This window comes from Peromyscus leucopus, chromosome 2, assembly GCF_004664715.2.
Source record: "Peromyscus leucopus breed LL Stock chromosome 2, UCI_PerLeu_2.1, whole genome shotgun sequence".
NCBI lineage: Eukaryota > Metazoa > Chordata > Mammalia > Rodentia > Cricetidae > Peromyscus > Peromyscus leucopus.
Genome location: NC_051064.1, coordinates 64,312,365 through 64,333,430, shown reverse-complemented (window position 1 = coordinate 64,333,430; position 21,066 = coordinate 64,312,365). Strand labels below are relative to the sequence as shown.

At 51.8% G+C, this 21,066-nt stretch overlaps 1 protein-coding gene across 4 annotated transcripts in view; it reads right to left on the bottom strand.

Annotated features, from left to right (window-relative positions):
- Ptpn3 (protein tyrosine phosphatase non-receptor type 3) overlaps window positions 1-21,066 on the bottom strand; it is a 163,238-nt gene that overhangs the window by 111,910 nt on the left and 30,262 nt on the right. The window contains exon 1 of one of the 4 annotated variants that reach the window (XM_028883001.2): window positions 12,025-12,258. The exons of 1 other annotated variant lie outside the window; for it this stretch is intronic. The gene's annotated coding sequence lies outside the window, so the exon portion shown is untranslated. Of the gene's footprint in view, window positions 1-11,736; window positions 11,837-12,024; window positions 12,259-21,066 lie in introns of those variants that run through there. 2 more of the 4 variants (XM_028883002.2, XM_028883000.2) reach the window with 2 other exon arrangements.

Sequence of the window (21,066 nt, the reverse complement as noted above, 5' to 3'; positions counted from 1 at the left end):
TGCTTTCACTATGTAGCCCTTCCTGGCCTGGAACTCACTATATAGACCAGGCTGGCTTTGAACTAGCTAGCATCAATCCACCTGCCTCTGTCTCTGGAACGCTGGAACTAAAGGTGTCTGTCACCACACCGGGCAACAGGACATTTTTGAAGAAAGAAGGTTGTGAGCTGCTTTGGACATGCTGGAGAAGGACTTGAGGACCTGCTGTGGATATTGCTCTATATAAATAAAACACTGATGGCCAGTGACCAGGCAGGAAGTAGGTTGCCAGGCAGGAAGTAGGTGGGACAAGGAGAGAGGAGAATTCTGGGAAGCGGAAGGCTGAGGAGGGAGACACTGCAGCCACCGCCAGGACAAGAGCATGTAAAGACTCTGGTAAGCCACCAGCCACGTGGCAAGGTATAGATTTATAAAAATGGGTTAATTTAAGATAAAAGAACAGTTAGCAAGAAGCCTGCCACGGCCATACAGTTTATAAGTGATATAAGCGTCTGAGTGGTTATTTTATAAGTGGATTGTGGGACTGTGGGGCTTGGGGAACCTGGAGAGAAGCCCCCCAGCAACAGGGACCCACATGGGGAGATGCTCAGCAGTGACATCTCCAAGACCAGAAACGCCCAGTGCTGGCCAAGCCAAAGGCTCACAGCTGAGAGCACCGAAGGACTAGGTTGCTGACACAGGAAGGCCTCCAGGACAAGGAGAAAAGGGGACAGAGGAACCCACGGCAGGGGGCTGGGGGGAGAAGCCAAGCAGGCTGGGGTAGAGAAGAACAGCATTGCAGAGGCTCTACCATAGAGTGCCTTCCACATGGCCACCCACAGAGGAAACGGGCTCACATATGAGAAGTAGGCCCTGGTTTTAACAAGAGACAGAACATGGCCGTCCGGCAACGGCAGGGTGTGGCTGCCATATAAATGCCTCACTATGCACCTGAGAAGGCAAGTTAATCAGAATGGTGTTGCACTCCCGTGCTTCCAGAAGCATTGCAACAGCCAAAAGGCAGAACTGACCCACTTGTCCATCCGTGGATAGTCAATAAACAAAACACACAACAGAACAGTATTCAGTATCGTAAAGGAGATACCGACATACACTACAACAATGGAGGAAGCTTGATTTCACTTTCTTGTTTTGTTTTTGAGACCTCAATCTGCAGCATTAGCTGGCCTGGAGCAGGCTCTGTAGACCAGGCTGGCCTCGAACTCACAGAGATACGCCTGCCTCTGCAGCCCAAGTGCTGGGATTAAAGATGTGTGTCACCATGCCTGGCTTGATTTCACGTACGCTAAGTGACATCAGTCAGAGAGTAAGGAACAGAGCTGAAGTATTTCAGAACAGTCAGCTTCGTAGACAGAAGCTGGGGTAGCAGTCGTGGGAGCTTGAGAGAGAGGTACACAGGAAGCTGTCATTAATGGGTGTCTACTCCCAAGGGTGAGATGTGGAGTTCTGTGGATAGCGGTGACCACTCTACAATAGTGCAAATGCATTTAATCATTTAATGCCCCTAACCTGGACACTTAAAAATGGCCAAATGGAAAAGCCTAACCTCTACTATATTTTACCACCGTTTTTTTTTTTTTTTTTTTTTTTTTTTAAATGAGGCCTTTCCCTCATTACAGAGACAAATAAACAAAGAAACAAATCGGAACTGGAATTGAATGGCAAGTCTGTGGAATGTGGAAAGAGAACCACTCTTTCCCAGTTTCTGCTGGCTGCCCCCACCCAAAGATGCTGGGTGGTAGACAGAAGCTGGGCAGAGACCTGGCAGGAAGTGGGTAGAGGCCTTTTCTCCTTCAGGTGGTGATCTGTTAAAAAAAGGCCAAAGTCCACAGCGGACACATTTATTCTTCTCAGACTGAAGGACAGACAGAAAGCAAGGGGAGCAGAAAGATGAAGACAAGCAGGGAAGGTGAGGATGTTCCTTCCAATGCCTCCTGCCTTACAGGGCAAGAGGCAGAGGTGCTGGGGTGACCTGGAGAAGTGGGGGAGTCTTGGGGAGAATGCAGAGGTCAAGGCTGGGGGGGCGAACCAATCTGAGCGAAGAAGGACCACACGGGAGAGCCAGCGGCCTGCACAGTCTGCGCTATCACCTTCACCCATCTCCTCCTTAGCACGGCTCCTCAAAGGACGATCAGTGGCGTCCAGAGAGCCAGCAGCAATGAAGATGCTCTGGCCCACCGAGGATCTGAGTCAGAGCAACAGAGCTCAGAGAATGTGGTCCAGCAGCCTGAGTCTTACAAGTCCTCCAGGGGATTCCGATGTTCTGAATCTGAGAAACCCAACCACAGACTAGAGAGAGTCAATGGAAAGTTTATATAGCCTTTAAAAATATATGTGGAAATGGGAAAAAAAAAAATCCCACCAGCCTAACAGCTTCTATATAAAAGAACAAGAAATGTCTAACTGCTCCAAAGGCAACAGCAAACTTATTTGTGTGGTCAGAGAAATGCCAGAGGCTATTAACAAATAATAAAACTATACAGCCTGTCTGATATGCACTGTTAGAGCAGACCTAAGAACACACCCAAGACCTGGGGGCTGGGAACTCGGAGTGTGGGTCCCAGGCTCTGCTTTGTGTCTGAATGCCCTTGAGAAAGCCAAATCCCATTAGGACCTCCATCTACAAGAGAAGGGAGCAAGGTAAGGTTGCCTGAAGGTCCCCTTAAGTTTTGACACTGTGACATTTTGTCCTGTAAAAGGAGACTCAAAGCTAAATGTTTTTGCCTCTCTGAGCTTGGGAAAAGGACATTTTTTAATTATTATTTTTATTTTTTAATATATAGAAGTTTTGTTTCGGTTTTCTGTAGTCCTAAGGTGTTGAACACAGGGCCTTGCACACGCCCGGCAATCATTCTGCACTGAGTCACAGGCCCAGCCTTCTTTTTGTACTTTTTCATTTTGAGATCAAATCATGCTTCCCTAAACGATTCTTGAAGACCACCTAGCCAGCTTTCCAGAAAACAGCTGTGGAACTTCACATTTCCGCCCGACAGTCCTTTTGACCCCAGGAATTCTGGGTAGTGTTCTCTTAGGGGGTGCAAATACACAACGGACCTGACTGCATGGGCTCCAGAGCCTGCCCCTGCCCTGTGTGCATGTAACACTGGGAGCCCAGACTTCCTGATAAACGGCCCTGGACCACACTGCCACTAGGCCCTTTCTAGGCTGGCTTCCTGCCTGGTTGTTCTGCATTCAAACCTGTCTGTACCGACTGGGCATCGAATACCCAGTCGCTGGTGACTAGGTCCCCAATGCCACTGCTTGCACGCCTCTGCCAATGGATCTATCTGGTCACAGAACTGAAGCTGAAGGGGATGTGAACTGTGCGCGGTTGGAGAAAGGAACCCTCCTTGAGGGAGACGGGAGGCCTTGCGTACACATCTGCCCTTCGAATTCTACTGGAATTTGCTCAGAAGGGGCAGGGGGGAGGGAGGCAGCAGGCCTGGCACACTTCTCCTGGAGGCCTTGTATCATACACCTGCCCTGCTCCTCCATCCAGTCTGAGTTTGCAGTGAGGTTTCAGGCAAGAAAAGAGCAAAGTAAAGTGGGGGCTATAAAGAGGCCGTGACAGGAAGAGCTTGGGAAGGGCACATCCAGGAACAGAGTGACCACAGAGGTGTAGGACCCAAGCAGGGAACACACAGAGCCCCGAGGCAATGCCAAGAACATCGATGGGTTTTTGTCTTCATCCAGACGGATGATTTTTTTTGTTTTGTTTTGTTTTTTGAGACAGGGTTTCTCTGTGTAGCTTTGTGCCTTCCCTGGATCTCACTCTGTAGACCAGGCTGGCCTCGAACTCACAAAGATCCGCCTGTCTCTGCCTCCCGAGTGCTGGGATTAAAGGCGTGCGCCACCACCGACGGCAGATGGATGATTTCTATGCCGGGAGGTTTACTAGGCTGGTCTGATCTCAACCTCAACCTCACAATTGGTTAAACTGAACACATTACACTTATGTACCTAGAGCAGGCCCAGCCGAGGTCTGCCCATCAGGTGCAGTTATTTACAACACGCCCTTTCGCTCTCAAGAGGTTCTTGTTTGGATGATATGCTTGAGCCCCAAATTCAGAGAAGTCAAAGGTGCAGTTGGAGGATGCTATTTTTGAGGCAGAGGAACCTCCAGAGTGATCTCCTTTCCCATCAAGTATGCCTCTGGCCTCTCCAATATACCTGCCAACCCATTACTGAGGATGCTTGGGCCAACAGTAGGCTCACTATTGTTGGTTTTTATCGGCGCTCTTACCCTGCGAGGAAAAGTCACGAAACACGACAGAATCCACTAACAAGAGTTTCATTAAGATGAGGAGAGAGGGACAGATGAGCACAGGCCTGTGGAAAGACACCTGTGTGAAGGGGGCCGGGGAATCATGGTGCTGGCTTATAAAGGCTGAGCTGTGCCTGTGCACACAGGCCCACGTGGCTATTCCACGCATGCTCGTAGATCACATGGTTGTGCTGTGTGCTTTACGCACGCTTTACACAACCACATGGCCACGGGATCCTGGGTCACGCAGGACGAGTGACCCGGAAATGACTAAGTGTCCCACCGGGCATGCCCGGCCGTGGGGGCATGTTGGGAATTTCTATCAACTATCCCACCCTTTTGGGGTGTAAAGATATGATAAAAAAGAGCAGTATTGAAACCTATGTATAAGATTACAGCAAATATCATTCTTCAGCAAGGCAAGAGTTAGGGATGCAGAAAGCCAGGACACTTGCTTCACTTTCCACCACTGAGTAACTCCCCTCCAAACTCATCAAGTGTTTACTGAGAACCCTGGACTGTCCATGCCCTGTGCCTGACTCAGGCATGCAACAGTGAGTCCAAATGGAAAGGCCCAAGGTGAAGGACCTGTGACAAAGTGACTGACCTGGGCACAGCAAAAAATGCCAAGGTCACAGGCAAGCTGGCGAACCGGTCTACTTGAAATGGCTCTAACAGAGACATGATGGCAAGCATTCCACACTGAGCATGCCACACTCTGCTTGCTCCACAAAGGACACAAGCGAGGCAAGGGACAAAAAAATAAGCTTTACAGACTAGGCAGCAGTACTGTAACTATTAGTTTTGTGAGTCTAAGAGTTATAGGGGCGGAGGAGAGGAATGGGGATGAGACTCCCTTGGTAGTACGCTTGTCTAGCAAGCATAAAGCTCTGGCTTCTAACCGTACAAAAACTGCATGTGCTGGCTCCCACCTGAGATCCTCAACTGCATAGAAAGATTGAAGTTGGCGGGGCAGTGTGGTGCACGCCTTTAATCCCAGCACTCGGGAGGCAGAGGCAGGCGGATCTCTGTGAGTTCGAGGCCAGCCTGGTCTATAGAGGGAGTTCCGGTACATCCAGAACCACACACAGAGAAACCCTGTCTCAACAAACGAACAAACAAACAAACAAACAAAAAAAAGATTGACATTAGCTGGGCCTCCATTAAGACCCCATCTCAGAATCAAAAAAGGAAAATGTATACAATGAAATACCCTTTTTCTCATATATAAATCTTTCTCTACACACACACACACACCCACGCACGAGCATGAACATGTGCGCACACACATGAAAACACGAAAGCAGAAGAGGGACTACGGCAGAAGGGAGGGGCGAAGGGAGGGTGGTCGGGCTAATACGAGCAAAACGCAAGTGTACGGGAAGGTCAAGAACCTGTGACTTTTGTATGCTGACTAAAACGTGAAATAAAACGTGTACTGTGGTTATGTCAAAGGATGTGACTGCTTTCAGGAAATACATATATTAGGGAAAGAGCCTATCAGTGGTCCTCAAATGGTCTGAGGAAAAAGAATACACACAGGAGGCTATGATAAATGGGATAAAGTGGTAATGGGGGCTGGGGGATGTGGGTGAGAGGACACGGGAGTTCTTCGTGGTGTTCCTGAAACTTTCCCTTAGGTCAGAATAAAGTTAAAACCAAAGCTCAGAGAAAAGAGGGAGGGAGGGAGGGCAGGGAGGGGAGGGAGGGCGGATGAGAAGGAGGGAGGGAGGGTGAGAAAGAGGGAGGGACTGAGATCTAGCCTGACTTGGCAGCGGGGCTCCCAGCCCACATGGGAGACACAGGTACTAAAACAAACTACACTAAATAACCACAGAATCACCAGTGTGAAAAGGCCCGTCAAGGCAAGGCTGTGGTGGACTGAACGTTCCAAGCTAAAGCCCAGGGCCGAGCTGACCCGGGTGGAAGGAAGGCATTGGCCAGCCCTGTCAGTCCCAGGCTGCAGGACTGAGTGAGGCAGAGCTGCAAGCTCAAGGCCAGAGTAGGTGCATGGGGGCCGAGGGAAGAACTGAGACTGGACCTGGCCTTCCTCGAGGAGCACTGGGACCTTTGGCTGCAGGGAAAAGACTGGATGGGTGACAGGACATGTGGAGGCCACCGTGGTGGTGGTGACAGCTGCTTCTTGAAGAAGCACCATCTGCCTGTTTCTCCTGCCCCCAGACAATGCAATGTTCTACAACCACATGCATTCATTTGCCAGCCAGACACAGGGAGGGGGTGCCGGGGGTGGGGTGGGGGGGTAAGAGGGGTCAAGCTGTGTGCCCAGAGTGGGCAGGGGACGGCTGCCAGGGAGCTGCTGCTGGCTGGTCTGGCCCTCAAAGCTGACTCATCTAAAGGAGGAGGGTACAGAAGCCAGGGCTCCACCCCACGCCCACGCCTATCTCAGCTCATAAACACAGCACTGCAGCCAGCAAAGCCCTCCAGGACCTGAGTCCTGAGGAAGGGAACCCGGGGCTTGACTCGGGAGTGGGCCTTCACCCAGCACCCAGCAACTGAGCAGAGACTGCAAGAGCCCCATCCCAAAGCGGGGCGGGAGGGAATCACTCTCACTGTCTCAGACTTCAGTGGCTCCTTAGCTCGTTTAAGAAAGCCTGTTTAAGAGAAGTCAAGTTCTGTGATGATTTTTGCTTTACAGGTGAATATTCACTCTAGGGGACGGATGCGGGTTCCAGTCCCCACCATGCGGCTGTGGGGCCTTCTGGGAAGTCACTGCCATCTCTCGGCCTCGTTTGTTCAATGCATCTGTGAAATGGGAGGTACTAAGTCTTAGAGGCAGAGGGGGACCCCGTGCTTCAGAACCAGAGATGCAGCCCTGAAAACCCATCACTTGCACGTTGGTTAAAGCACGTGTATACAGCCAGCCGGTGGTGGTGCACACCTTTAATCCCAGCACTCCGGAGGCAGAGGCAGGTGGATCTCTGTGAATTCGAAGCCAGCCTGGGCTGTATACAGAGGGAGATCCAGGAAAGGCGCAAAGCTACACAGAGAAACCCTGTCTCAAAAAACCAAGGGGGAAAAAATAGCACATGTATACTGACAGTTTATTAGGGGCTTGCAGTTTCCAGAACTATCCCAGTTCCAAAGCTGTGTCCTAACTTTCCACATAAACCATCACATTGCCTCAAAAATTCCACTCTCTCAATATCCAAACACCTCCTGGGCCGCCTCTTTCAGAGCGCCTGCTCCAACATTCTTTTTCACAGGAGAGAGCCCAGTCTTTGGTTCAGAAAATGTTGTCAGCAGAGTCCTGCTGACCCCGGCGTCAGGGAGAACAACCCATGGCCATCAGGACTCCCTGTGATCTCCGGTTTGGTAGCTGCCCAGCAGGCACTTCTGTTGGCTACCAAGATGGCTCCGCCACTGAAAGCATCACCTGCTGAGGGACAGACACCTGGAGGGGAGATGGGCTCAGCCCTCACCTCCCTGCCATGCGGCCTTCCTGGGGAGGCAACATGGCTAGAGAGCGGCGAGTGAGGCCTAGGCACTCAAGCAGCACCTGGTGGCCATATTAATTTGGAATAAGAGACACCCAGAGGCATCTCTGGTACAAGGCACTCCAATGCAGAGGGAAAAAAGAAAAATCAGCACTTAGCCTTGCACATGGCCAGGCCTGCTTTACTCAGCAACCAGGGAGCACCCCAATTACTCTGAAGGCGAACTACCTTGGAGGCGCAACGCAAGTAACTTATTACCCATCCCCGTGTACTTCCTGGCAACCACCCCTGGCACTTAATAATGACCTTCAACTTGACAGGATCTCAAATCACACAGGGGGGCCAGCCTGACTGCCAGGCATTGTCTAGATCAGTTTAATTAAAGTGGGAAGACCACTCACATTGTGGCTGGCACCATCCCGTGACCCAGGGTCCCAGAGGACACAAAAAGGAGGAAGTGGGCCAAGCATCGGGGGTCGGTCATCCCTCTCTGCTTTCCGACTGTGGTGGATCCAGGGTGACCAGAGAGCGGAAGCTCTGGCCGGCCTGACTTCCCTGCCATAACAAACTATGCTGTGGGAGCCCAAATGAACTGTCCCCACGTAAGCTGCATTTGTCAGGTCCCAGCGAGGAGAAAAACCGAACACAGCGTGGACGTCTGGCTGCCACCCCTCGTGTCCCTTATGAGAAAGGTGGGCCGGTGGAGACAGACAAGCCCACTGTGCACACTTTCGCCGCCCAGTTCAGCTTCCAGCTCTGGCGGCATGAGGGCCTGACACACACAGTATAGACTTAACGACGACAACAACAAAATCCTCATTTGCTGTTGGACCTGCACCTATGAGGGCCGTGGGGTGACAGATCACTTGGAGGTAGAGGTGACTGCAGGTGCTGACTCTAGCAGAAACTCTAGAGATGCCAAGACTTCTGGGTCCCAGAAGTCATGGGCAGATCCGATTTCAGCCAGGGGCCTATGATAAGCTTCCCTGGGTCTCCTCAGTCAAAAGACAGGAGACCTCTGTAAAATCGGAGCTGACGTCACTGGACCCCGACATGAGCAGTATGCACGTGATCCAGTCCGTTCTCGGCTGCAGGATAGGGGAAAGGGAGAAGAGGGTGGGCCCCTACGCCCACCAGCTCAGCCAGGCTAGGGTATGCAGAATACCATCAGCATTCCAGCCCTGCCAGAGCCTGCGGAGAGAAAGAGGGCCAGCCTTTGCTTTCCAGGAACGGACCCACTGGGGCAGGAAGGTAAGCCCTGCGATTATGGTCAAGAGAGGGGACCGCAAATCACCAGTCCTTTCCCAACATGCCAGTCCCTTGGAACTGGAAGGAAAGAGGGTGTTCATGTCTTCCGGTCCCTCCAGCAGGTTATACACATTCTAGAAAACAGTGCCTCTTGCGTTCACGGATCTGAATGTAGCTCGGAAGGCCACAATAAGTCCTCTTGCTTCTGGTCTCAATCTTTGCTAGCTCACATATGTGTGTGTGTGTGTGTGTGTGTGTGTGTGTGTGTGTGTGTTTTGGGGAGTGGGGCACAACACTGTAATTAAACTTTCAAGTCACAGCCAACGAAAACAGAGAGCAGTTACCATCCTAGGACTGAGACCGAACACCAACCTAGAACTCAAACTTCTTCCTGGGATATGACTAGCCTACAACCTTGTCTCAGCAGCAGGGAGTTGAGACTTCAGCAAGCATATTAAAAGCTATCATACCTTTGCTATGCGATCAGGTAAAATGAGGGCTTCAACCTGAGATCTTAGATTTGGCTCCTAGGTAAGCTGGGAGCCCAGGACCACACTAGGATCTAGTTTGAGCTGGAGGGAAATGCAATCTGGATTCCAGGCTGGGGGTCCCTTGGCCTATTCACCATGCTTCCCTACCAACAGCCCCGCTGTGGTCAAACAGAAACATCTGCTCAAAAGCACGCCTCAGCTCTTCCCAAAGCCCTCAGTAACCTGACCTCCAGTCCGCCATTCATGTCTCATTTGCATACACTAGTCTTCCGAGGAGAAGATACATCACCAGAGACAACCCAGATCAATACAGAGTATTAGGCACGACTTCTTCTATTCTAATTCTCGACAGATTGGGATTCCATTAACTGTATGTGGGGATTTATGGGAGTGCTCATATACTAGAATATTTAACTAGAACGGCCTATTCCCTGTCAGAGAATAGCTTACCGATGTTAATTTTCAACTAGTCAACCTCAGCAAGGCTCCCAGTTCCCAATACAGTCTAGATCTTGATTTAATCACCAGGAGAGACATCTTATGTGAGGTCTTCCCACACCACACACGGCCGTCTTCTCCGGAAGAAAAAGCCCTGCCCCTAGAACCAAGAAGCCTTGGGTTCCTCCATCCCAGTCATGCTCAGGACGGTACAGGTGCCCGCCCTTAGCCTCATTTTCCTCCTCTCTAAAATGGGAGTGACACCAACCTCCGCAGGAGAACTGTAAAACCGAAATGAGACGATCCATAGACACCAGACGACTCTAACTGCAAAGGTTCGATATTATCATGAAAGGCCCCAGATGAAATTCTCAGATAACCCAGGCTAGACAGAAAGCAGAGGTTATCACGAATGAGTCTACTAAAGGGGGGGGGGGAATCACTTCAACCCAGACAATAATACATGGAGGCATTCCTGGTTAGCACAGGAAGGGGGCTGCTGCTAGAACCAACTGCGCAAAGACCAGGGAGGCTGCTCTGCACCCCCCATCATGCACAAGGGGCACCCACCGCAAAGAAGGCGCAAAGCTGACTGACCCCCATCCAAGTACTTAAGGTTGGGCCTGGGAGCTTTGCAGCGTAGGCAGCTTCCCAACCAGGCTTTCCAGTTCATGGGCTTCCACACTTGCAAGACGGATCATCTCGCAAAAAATAGTTCTTCTGTAAGTGGGACCCAAGTGTCAACTTCTGGAGTTTCTGAACTCCACACTGCCTTTAAATAAGAGGCTCTCTGCTCACCACTGCTCTGTTGGGTTGCTTTTCCAAAGCCTCGGCAGACATTCTCCTGGGCACAAACACAGGCTCCGAAAATGCTTGCCTAATTCTAATTTCCTGACGAAATGGGAGCCACGAGGGTCTCTAACTGAATTAAAATCACATCATGCCAACTGCTCGCTTGCTCTGTGCTGGGCACGGAGCCAAACACCTCCACATCATTTATCCTACTTAATCCACCACCAACCAGGCGAGGTGGGCATTATTACCGCCTGCATGCAAGGGAGGAAATGGAGGATCAGAGAGGTTAAACGACTCGTCCAAGGTCACCAGCTGGCCAAGGGTTCAGCCCAACTTGAACCTAGCTGGGTCTCTCATTTCCCAATCAGAAGCTCCCTGCACCTTCACGGAACACCCAGGTGCCAAGTTGTCTTAACTTCTCATGAATTTTTTAAAGGCAACCCGCAAGTTCCGTAATAAGTTTGGGTGGCAGCAACCGGGGGCGAGGGCTTCCGGGGAGCGTTCTCTCTCCGCACAACACAGCAGTACCACCGCAAGTTAACAGAGAAGCCACCCGGTCGCCCGCGGAACGGGCGGATTGGTTTGGCGCTGGAGTTCGTGCCAGGCCCAGGAAATGCCATCTTTCGGGAAGCGAATCTGTGTCGTCCCCCCCCGCCGGGTGGGTGCGAGCCTCGGGGGGCCGCGGAGGGCTGGATCGCCGCGGCCGTGCGCCCCCTCGGCTGGGCTGCGGATACAGCGGCGCGGGGCCCAGAGCTCAGCTAGTCTGGAGCGCACGCCCACGCCCGCGCCGCCGAGTCCTGAACGCCCAGTCCTGCGCCGCCCCCGCCCCAGCCCCGCCCCAGCCCCGCCAGGTGATCCGGGCCTGCACCCCCCCTCCCCCCGGATGCCCGACGTGGCGCGGAGACCCGGGGCTGCCAGCCTTCCCGCTAGTCCTCCGCGTGTCCGCCGCGCCCCGGGCGGGGTGGGGGTGGGTGGCGCCCCGAGTGTCCCCGATCGCCTCAGCCTGCGCCCCAGCCCGCCCCGCGGAGGTCTCAGCCGCCCATACCTGCAGCATCCGGGGGCGCCGGGCGCCCAGGTAGGTCGCGCGGGCGGGCGGCGCGGAAGCTCGCTCGCGCCGCGACCTGGCCGCCGTCTGAGCATGCCCAGTGCAGCCCGCGGGCGGCTCCCGCCGGCCCGGCTGTGGCCGCGACGGGCCCGCGCGCGGGGCGGGGGGACCCGGGACAGGGGCGGGCCCGGGGCAGGCTCGGGAGACACTGCCACGCGCCCCCGCGGGCCACCTGCCGAACTCCCGCAGACCTCCGCGACCCCGGCTCACGCACGCCGCCATTCATACCTTAAGCATTTATTGACCACCTACTGTGTGCCTGGCTCTCCGGGATTGCATGCCTAGGAATGGCAAGGGCTTGGCGCTCAATGGATCTTTGAAATGACAGCAAGCTTGCACGGGGCTCCGTGGCTGAGTTGGGGGTCGCGCTGACTCCAGCGCAGCGCTCCTTGGCGGGTCCTAGGACGCTAAGCTGGTTAGCTGGTCCCGAGGCCTGCAGGGCCTCTAGCTGGCGGGCGTTCCTGCCGGCCTCTTCCGCCTCCTCCCACACCTGCCTTCCTGCGCTCTGAGTGCACTTTCCTCTCCATCAAACCCTCTGAACTTGACTCGCCTCGGGGCGTTTGCACTGCCTTTCCCTCGGGGTGGGACGTCTTTTCCCCAGCTTTGCTGCTGCCCGGCGCCCTCTCACCGCACAGGTACCTTTCGTAGGAGAGGCCTTTCTGGCTACCTTTCTAAACTAGACCTGGCCTCTTGTCCACACTCCACGTCCGTTATCGCCTTCTAAGCTTGTATCACTTATCCATTTAACAGTTACTTACGTTCTTCACACTTAATATTTAGACAAAAATTCTGTTCCCTTGCTGGGAGTTTGGAAGGGAGTCTCTCGCAACAAACAACAGGTCCGCAAGCAACGCAGTGTGTGAGGTGATAAATTCTTAAGAACAGGGAAAAAGAGCCGGGCAAGAAGGCTAGGGGGTGGCCCGGTGAGAGCTGGTGGAACAGCCGGATCAGGTGACAAATACCATTCAGTCATGCAACTAAATGAGGAAGCTTTCCTAGGACGGAAAAGCCAGTCCCAAAACAAGGAGCGCACGTTTTGTGCCTATGACACGGGAAAGAGGGCAGAGGGGCAGATGGCGTCGGTTACTGGCTGTTTCTCTTGACTTAGATCCCCCCTTAAGGAGTCCCTAGCTTCAGTGTCAGTTCGGTAGCTCCGCCTCTCAAGAGACCTAGCCTCCAAACAACTGGGCACGAACTAAGAACGTTTTGTTGAATGAAGATGTTAACAAAAGGATGGAGAGATGGGTAGGACCCTATGGTCGGACCTGGGTGCCAGATGTCCCGAGAACCTTTTGTGCCCATGCCACCATGGGGCCCTCGACCGAGCCTGATTTCCTGGCTTAGATCCTGATCCGGGTCCCAAGGTAGCGCACAGCTAGGGACGCCGATGGAGCGCCGCGTCCGGGGAATTCCGACAGAGCCCGGAGTTCCAGGGGCTGCACTGTCCTGGCCCCGCCTAGGATCGTAAGCAAAACCTGGAGCCACGACGCCGTGGCAGCACTATTCGGACCGGCTTGGAAAGCACTGGGCATGCTCGGAGCCTGGGGAGCCCAGAATCCGGAAGGAAAAGCCCCCTGGAGGGGTTGGTGAGGCTGCCCACTGAGTCCCACCTGGCCATCCCATACTTAGCTTTCTGCCTCCAGGCAGGCAGTGCTGGGTAACCCTCCTCCCCCAAGCATGGTGGGAAGACCTGGAATTCAGAGTCAGCTGACGGCACACTCTGTCCTCTACCAGCTGCTGTGTGATCTGCTACCAGAGCCTTGCGCTCTCTGTGCCCTAAATAATGCAAATGCCTACGCTTGGATCCGGGGGCGTGTGGGGACTGAAAAAAAAAAAAAAAGAACGTGAATTTATTCAGTCCACTTTAAATATTTTCCCCCTTGCTGAGGCTTGAATCCAGGGCTTTGCGCACAGTAAGCACGAAACTCTGCTGCTGAACTAGAAGCCCCGCCCCAAGAGTTATTTCTGAAGTGCCTATCTTAATTATCTGTCATCCTCTCATAACACGGACTACTAAGGTGAGGCATCCGGGAATTCTTAGAGCTGTCCAGTTGAAGTCGGCTGAAGTAAAACTGTTACCTTTTCTCTGCTCATCATTGCTTAAGCAATGCTCTCGGATTTGAGCTAGAAAATAGCTGTGAATCTTAAAGCCTTAAAGATTATTTTTGTTTTGCTTTTTGAGACAGGGTTTCTCTGTGTAGCCTTGGTTGTTCTGGAACTCGCTCTGTAGCCCAGGCTGGCCTCGAACTCAGAGATCAACCCCTCCCAGGTGCTGGGATTAAAGCAGCACCACCACCCAGTAAGATTTTTTTTTTCAATGAATATTTCATAACAGAATCAGGAACATAATAAAAGAATCCTTTTCTCCAACTGGAAACAAAGCAGATGCTCAGAGGGAGGGTAGTGGTTGTGTTCCGATACATTCATGGAAATAATGATCACAACTAGATCTCTCTGGGTCCTTGATACAGTTCAGTGGTAAAGGCACTTGCAGCCAAGCTTTGTGACCTGAGTTCAGTCAGTCACCAAGCCTTACATGATGTGGAAGTCTGACTCCTGTAAGTAAGTTATCCTCTGACCTCTGCGTGTTTGCACATGCATACATAGAAATAAATAAAACTGTAATTTCAAATGTGTTTACAAGTATGCTGCAACAGGAAAACAATGATGAACGAGAATACTGAAAACAATAAATTGTGGAAACGCTGCGTGGACACACTCACCAAAAGTGCAAACCATAAAGTTTTGAAACCAGGAGTGGTGGTGTGCCCTGTTTCCATGCTTGTTTGGTTTTTAAAGTTGATTAAAGTCTTGTATCTGTGCTTGTGATAGGAAACACATGAAAAACCTAGGCATGGTGGTGCACATCTTTAATCCCAGCACTGGAGGCAGAGGCAGGCAGGTCTCTGTGAGTTCTAGGCCAGCTTGGTCTACAGAGCGAGTTCCAGGACAGCCAGGGCTTTATAGAGAGACCCTGTCTCAAAAATCCTCCCCCAAATAAATACACGAAAGATTAATTTTTTGTCTTGTGTATATCTTAACTGCTGTGATTAAGTTCAAATGTGGCCAATGTTTTCCATGAATTCTTTCTTCAATCCTTATAATAGGAGGTTTTGCTGTTGGCTTTCAGCTCAGTGTCACTGAAAACAATTGGGGTGGGTTCACAGCTGGTGATGGGGTGGGGGTGGGGGGTGAGGGGGGTATGTGTGTGTGTGTGTGAGGGGTGGTGGTGGTTCATATTGGTGACACACTGGGGAGGATTTGAAGGCAAGCCCATTGACCTCATAGTGGAGTGTCAGGTTTTATGGTCTGTCACCCTGTGTAAAGGAGATAGCCGTTGATGGATGAGTAGCGGAGACTGTCATTTCGGTCTGTCTTTTGTGTGCCTCCCCATCCCCCCCACTCCTCCCACCCCGCCCGCCGCCCGCCCTGGTTTGATGTATTCTGTAGGCTGTGGATTACTTTTAACGTCCTGGTCTCCTGTTACTGTTTTGTTCTTGGGGCCAAAATATTCAAGTCCAGCCTTTTTAATCTGGTGCAGCTGGATTGGCATGATGTTATTAGCCTCAATGACAGGTGATCTTATAGTCGTCTGCATGCCCCATCTTATGTGAATGGGGCTTTTGGGTGGACATGTAATCTTCACAGTTGAATTTAGCCAGCTCTAAAAGCAAATGAGGCACAGTTGTGAATAGGGCTGTTCTGAGCCCCAGAGAATGAGGCCAGGCCCAAGAGATCCGTGTAGATAGATGGTGTCCCTGGACAGTCATTTGGGGGGCGGGGTCACAGCTTAGTGGAGACACACTGTCCACAGACCCCCCTCAGGACTCCGTGCTGCTGCTGTTTGCTGGAACGGCCCTTCGACAGTTTAGCTCCAAAAGTTCATTTGCTCTTTGTCTTAATGGTGCTGGCACAGAAATCCAAAACCCCAAACAGCAAACCGGGGAGGGGGGGGGATGATTTCATGGCAGAGGAAGATACACAGCAGGCTAAATGTTGTTCACCGCTGGTGAGAGGAGGAGTGCGGTGTGAGCAGCAAGCACGGTGAGCAGCGGCCCCAAGACACCGTGTGTGCCGAGTATCCAGTGCCCAACACTGCAAAGCAGCCATTGGTTGGGGGAATCAGTGGGAAGAGTTTCCTGGAAAAATCACCACAGACCATCAGTCATTCCCATCAAGACTCAGGAAATCTGGACAGTGATTGAGTGGCAGGGATCCCCGCTGGCTTGCTAATGCTTATGAATTATTTGTGCTGTTAATGCGAGCTCAAGAGGGGTTCCAGAACAGAGGAGGACGGGTAAGTGGTACTGATGGAGCTCGTGAAAAAGAATAAGCCGGCAAGTGTTGTGCATAGGATGGCCTCCTCGGAGACTAAAATCGCCGGGCTTGAACCGTAGAAGGTTGCCATTGTGTGGGTCAGAATGACTGAACACGGCCAGCTCCGTGTGTTTCAACTCAGTGAGTTGCACAAACCTCTGAATGGTGGCTGGGTCTTACTATCACCTTTTGGGGCAGAGAAGCAGCCACAGAAGGTATCGTACGTGAATGGAAATGTCCTTAGAGTCACAGGCTCTCATTTTACAACAAGCCTGGTTTCTTTTTATTGGGGAGGGGGGGTGCGGATGAAACAAATGTTAAAGCTGGCAAGAGAAAAAAATTCCGGAAAGAGAGGAAAAGGGGTTACTTGGAGATTACAAAAAGTAGGAAGACACTGTTTTCATGGAGGACCAAGCAGGTCTTTCCCTTGTGGTGGCAGTGGGTAGCAGTTTCCTGGCCCAAGAGTAAGAGAGAGGAGGAAGTGGTCAGTCCAGGACCCCTCAAACCTGGAGCATTCTATTTATTAGGCACCTACTGTGTGCCGGGCACTACTCTACATGCTTGGGTAACAGCTGCAGCTGTGGACAAAACAAACAGCTGGCGCTCAATGAATTCGAATGCAGGGAGTTAGGAGGAATACTAAGCAGGTCCTGGGGGTGTGGCCGGGCCGACAGAGGTCTTGCTTAGCGCGCACGAGACTCTGTTCCCAGCACTGCAAAAAAGTAGGCTAGGCGGGGTGACACCTGACACATGCCTGTGATCCCAGCCCTTGAAAACAGAGGTCAGAGGTTCAAAAGTCAAGGTCGCCTGGCACAGTAGTAGGTCCCTTTAAGCCCCACACTCAGAAGGCAAAAGTAGGTGAATCTGTGTGAGCTCATCCTGGTCTACAGAGTGAGTTCTAGGCCAACCAGGAATATACATAGTGAGACTCTGTCTCAAAAACAAAACAACAACAACAAAAAAACCCCAAAATGAACAATAACAACAACGACAAAAAACCGCCACAAAATAAACAAACAAACCCCACCAAGGTCATCCTCAGCTGCATAGTGAGTTTAAGGCTCTCACAGGCTATGGGAGACAGCAATCTTATATAAAACCAAGAAACTTTGTTGTTTAACAAAGACGCCAGGCGGTGGTGGCGCACGCCTTTAATCCCAGCACTCGGGAGGCAGAGCCAGGCGGATCTCTGTGAGTTCAAGGCCAGCCTGGGCTACCAAGTGAGTTCCAGGAAAGGCGCAAAGCTACACAGAGAAACCCTGTCTCGAAAAACCAAAAAAGGCCTGAAGGAGAGGAGGGAGTTATTCACAGGGTTTGAGAAACCTTCCCACAGCAGAAGCAGCCACTTCTAATACCCTTGAGGGAGCAGATGTACAGGAAGGAAGCCTGAGGCCTTGAGGAAAGTGGCGGAGAACAAGGAGCCTTCCCCACCAGCACTGGGCAGGGCTCAGCCCTCCAGAGCTAGCCGGCTGCGTGGGAGCTCAAGCACCTGCCAACACATCCCAAGGTAAAGGCTGCCCTGTCTACTTGTGTGCACAGATTCAAATCAGGGGTTGAAAGTCATGCAGCAGCTGTCCCGGATGAGGCCAGCCAGACATGCAGACTGTTCATACAGGGAAAGACAGCATCAACCTTTTTTCTCAGGATGCTTGGACCTCCCAGGACCCCTGTGCAGGCCCTCAGGCCTGCATCTTAGAACTGACAGAACCAGACCACAATAGACCCTATGAATTAGCTGTTATTTGGGAAAACACACATGTAAGTCGAAGGACTTGTGGGGTCCTGCTCTGGAAACCCAATGCACTGAGGCTTTAGAAACAGACAGACAAGGAGAAATTAGGAGACTTAGGAAGCTGTCATCCTGAGCTACGGCTGGCATTTTTAAGCAATGACCTCTAATGAAATGGGTACTATCCCTTTCCAGAACCCAGAGAGAATGGTTTCTCAGGTGTCCCAGCCACGCTCTAAGGTTCCCAGCCTCACCAAACAAAAGAGCAGAAGGCAAATGAAGAGCAGCGGGAGAGAGGGCGTGCCTTCCAGATGTCAGGCTCTCTGCCCTTGACCTTGGCGCCCCCTCCTGAGGCCAGTAGCAGCTAATCACGTGACAAGAGAGCAGGGAGTGATGAGGGCAGTACTCACAATGCCGATGTTTGCTAAGGGGAGTGGACCTTAACATATGAGAGTTGTATGTAGGAGACGCCGAAAACCGAACCCAGAGAGGTCATTACAGCCCCAGGAGGAACTAACTGAATGAGTCGGTGGGAGGAGGGATGTACATTTACCTTTCACCCTGAACATTTTGATGTCTTCTGAATTTTGTAGCATGTGATATCCAGCCAGTTTAACAATAAAGGCCTTGTATCTCGAGGGGAAACAATCAAGAGCGCGTAATATATTTTTGCTAAAATATTTTGCTTTTTTGTTCCTGCTGCCCAAGAGCAAAGTCCTGGTTGTTGGTCACGTCACGGCTCTGCTACATCAGGACACAGTCATGGAGAGGGTGCTGGAAGGGTGCCCTACCCACCCCGAGCACTCCTAACTCCCATTGGAAATTCACATGGCTGAAGGGTGGAGCAGGAAACAGAACTTTGGATGAGGATGAAAGAGAAATAGCCACAGTCACCTTGGGGTCAGGCATGATGCTTTCCTGACACAGCTGATTCAGCGCTGTGGTGGGAGAACCGTGATGCCCAGGGCTCTGTGGGAACACATTTCCAGGCGAAGCCATCACCTTAGGGCTCAGCTCGCTTGGCTCTCTGCTTCGTCCCTGAGACACCAGACACTTGATCTGTGCCCGGAACACGACGCCCCACCTCCTGGTGACATTTCAAGAACAGAGTTGCTGCTGGGCCGCCCAGTGCTCTGGTGACCTTCTAGCACTGCACAGATGACACATCCCAGGATTTCCTCAACTGCGCCCTGGCGCCCTGCTGGGATGACTTTTTCATTTTTTCCATGGGACACACGTCCATTGCATCACGGCACAAACAGGCTGTCCAGCCATGCCTCTGCAAACATGAGTCACATGTGAAGTTAAAGGGCTTCATGTTCAGTGGGGGACGGCAGAGTCCCCAAGGCACATCATCTTCATGGGAGGGATGTGGCTGGACGAAGGTCCCAGAATCCTGCCAAGATGCCCAAGCACTGCTCTAAGGCAGACGTCACAGAGGCCTGCACACACACACACACACACACACACACACACACACACACACTGCTTTTCTTCATTCCTAATTTTGCCTCCCATGATGCAGTTCTCCAGCAGTCCCGTCAAGAAATGTCACCTTTCCCCTTTCTTCCTCTTTGTCTCTGTCTTCTGTTGCTGTGACAGAATACTTGAATCTGAATAATTTATAGAGAGATTTCTTTGGGCTCGTGGTTCTAGAGGCTGGGAAAGCCTAGATGGCGCGGCCCCCATCCGGTCATCGTGGGGTCTTGGGGTCATCGTGGGACGTGGAAGGCGTCATCTTGCTCTGTGATGGGGTGAGGGTGAGAAGTGGGCACTTCAGGAGGAAGTGACAAACTGAGAGCGGCTGTCTCACTTCATCGCTGTCTGCTGCTTTTTTGTTGATGTTGTTTCCTTTTGTTTTGCAGTGAAGTCTCAAACTGGCCTGCTGCTGGCTTTGCCGCCTGGGCTGATCTTGAACTCCTACCTCAGCTTTCTGTGTGCCATGCAGGTTACAGGCTTACAGTCCTACTGTGTCATCTGTCCTTGGTTGGGGGAGGGGACTAATCCAGTCCTGTGAGAAAGGTGTCAGTCTTTAGCTCCCATCCCTTCTCAGCATCACCAGTTTTGGAGGAAACAAACCAAACTCAGACAGTAGCCACCTCCTTGAGCTTCTCTCAGGTCCCTGATGCCACCACAGCCTTGGCCGTCCCAACCCAAGCATCGTCACAAATGTCTCACTTGCTCCCCTTGAGAATGAGTCGCCTGCATCATCCTCCTGAAAGGACTCCGGCCACCAAGTCTGCCTGCTGAAGTCCACACTGCGTTTAAAGCTTGTCTTCTGGCTGCCTCCCTTCCAGATGGTCTCCACTTGCCAGGAATCCGCTAACCCCCTGCCCCATAGGGTGCTTGGACTGCCCTTTCCTGCTTCACATCACAATTTGATTTTTCACTTTCCTATTAATGTGCATTTGTCCCTTTGGAAGACTTCTGGAAATCCCCTAAAAGTTCTTCCCACTGCCGTGGACTGTGGCTGTTTTTCCTAAGCAAAGCCCTGGGAAGAGTGCATTAGTCACTTTTCTCGTTGCTGCTAGTGCGCTGCCATGTGGGTGCTGGGAACTAAGCCTCTGCAGAGGCAGCAAGTGCTCTTAACCATGACTCCATCTCTCCAGGCCCCAGGAAGGGAGGGTTTACTTGATACAGTCCATCACAGCAGCAGGAATATGGAGCCCCTGATCATGTTGCGTCCGCAGCCAGGAAGCAGAGAGTTATGAATGCTGATGCTCAACTTGCTTCTTTCGGTCTGAAACCCCAGTCCATTGGATTGTGATGCCCACATTCAGGGCGGGTCTTCCTACTCAATTAATCCAGTCTAGAACTTCTCCTACAGACAGACCCACGGTTTGTTCTCTCGATGATTCTACACAATCAAGATTACTCATCACAAAAAAATATGAGTCCTTTCTGAAAAGAAAAAAAAAGTTTCCCTGTCCCCTGTGAACAAAGAGTTCTATTGTGTCAAATAGTCCTTGCTCAAAAATCCTTCTGGAAGTTGGCTTGTTAGCTAGATAACTGATCAATCATTAGCTAGATTGAAGTGATGTAGAGAGATACGTTGAGATATGGATGGTAGTGTCCTCTGAATGGTAGAGTAAATCTGGGATTGGGTGTCCTGATGCACTTTCAATGCCTTGCCTATGTGAATCAGTAAAAGGAGATGAGGCTTTCCTGTCCTCCACCCCCTTCTCCACATCAGAGTCACCTACCTGCCCTCCTCCCTCCTTCTT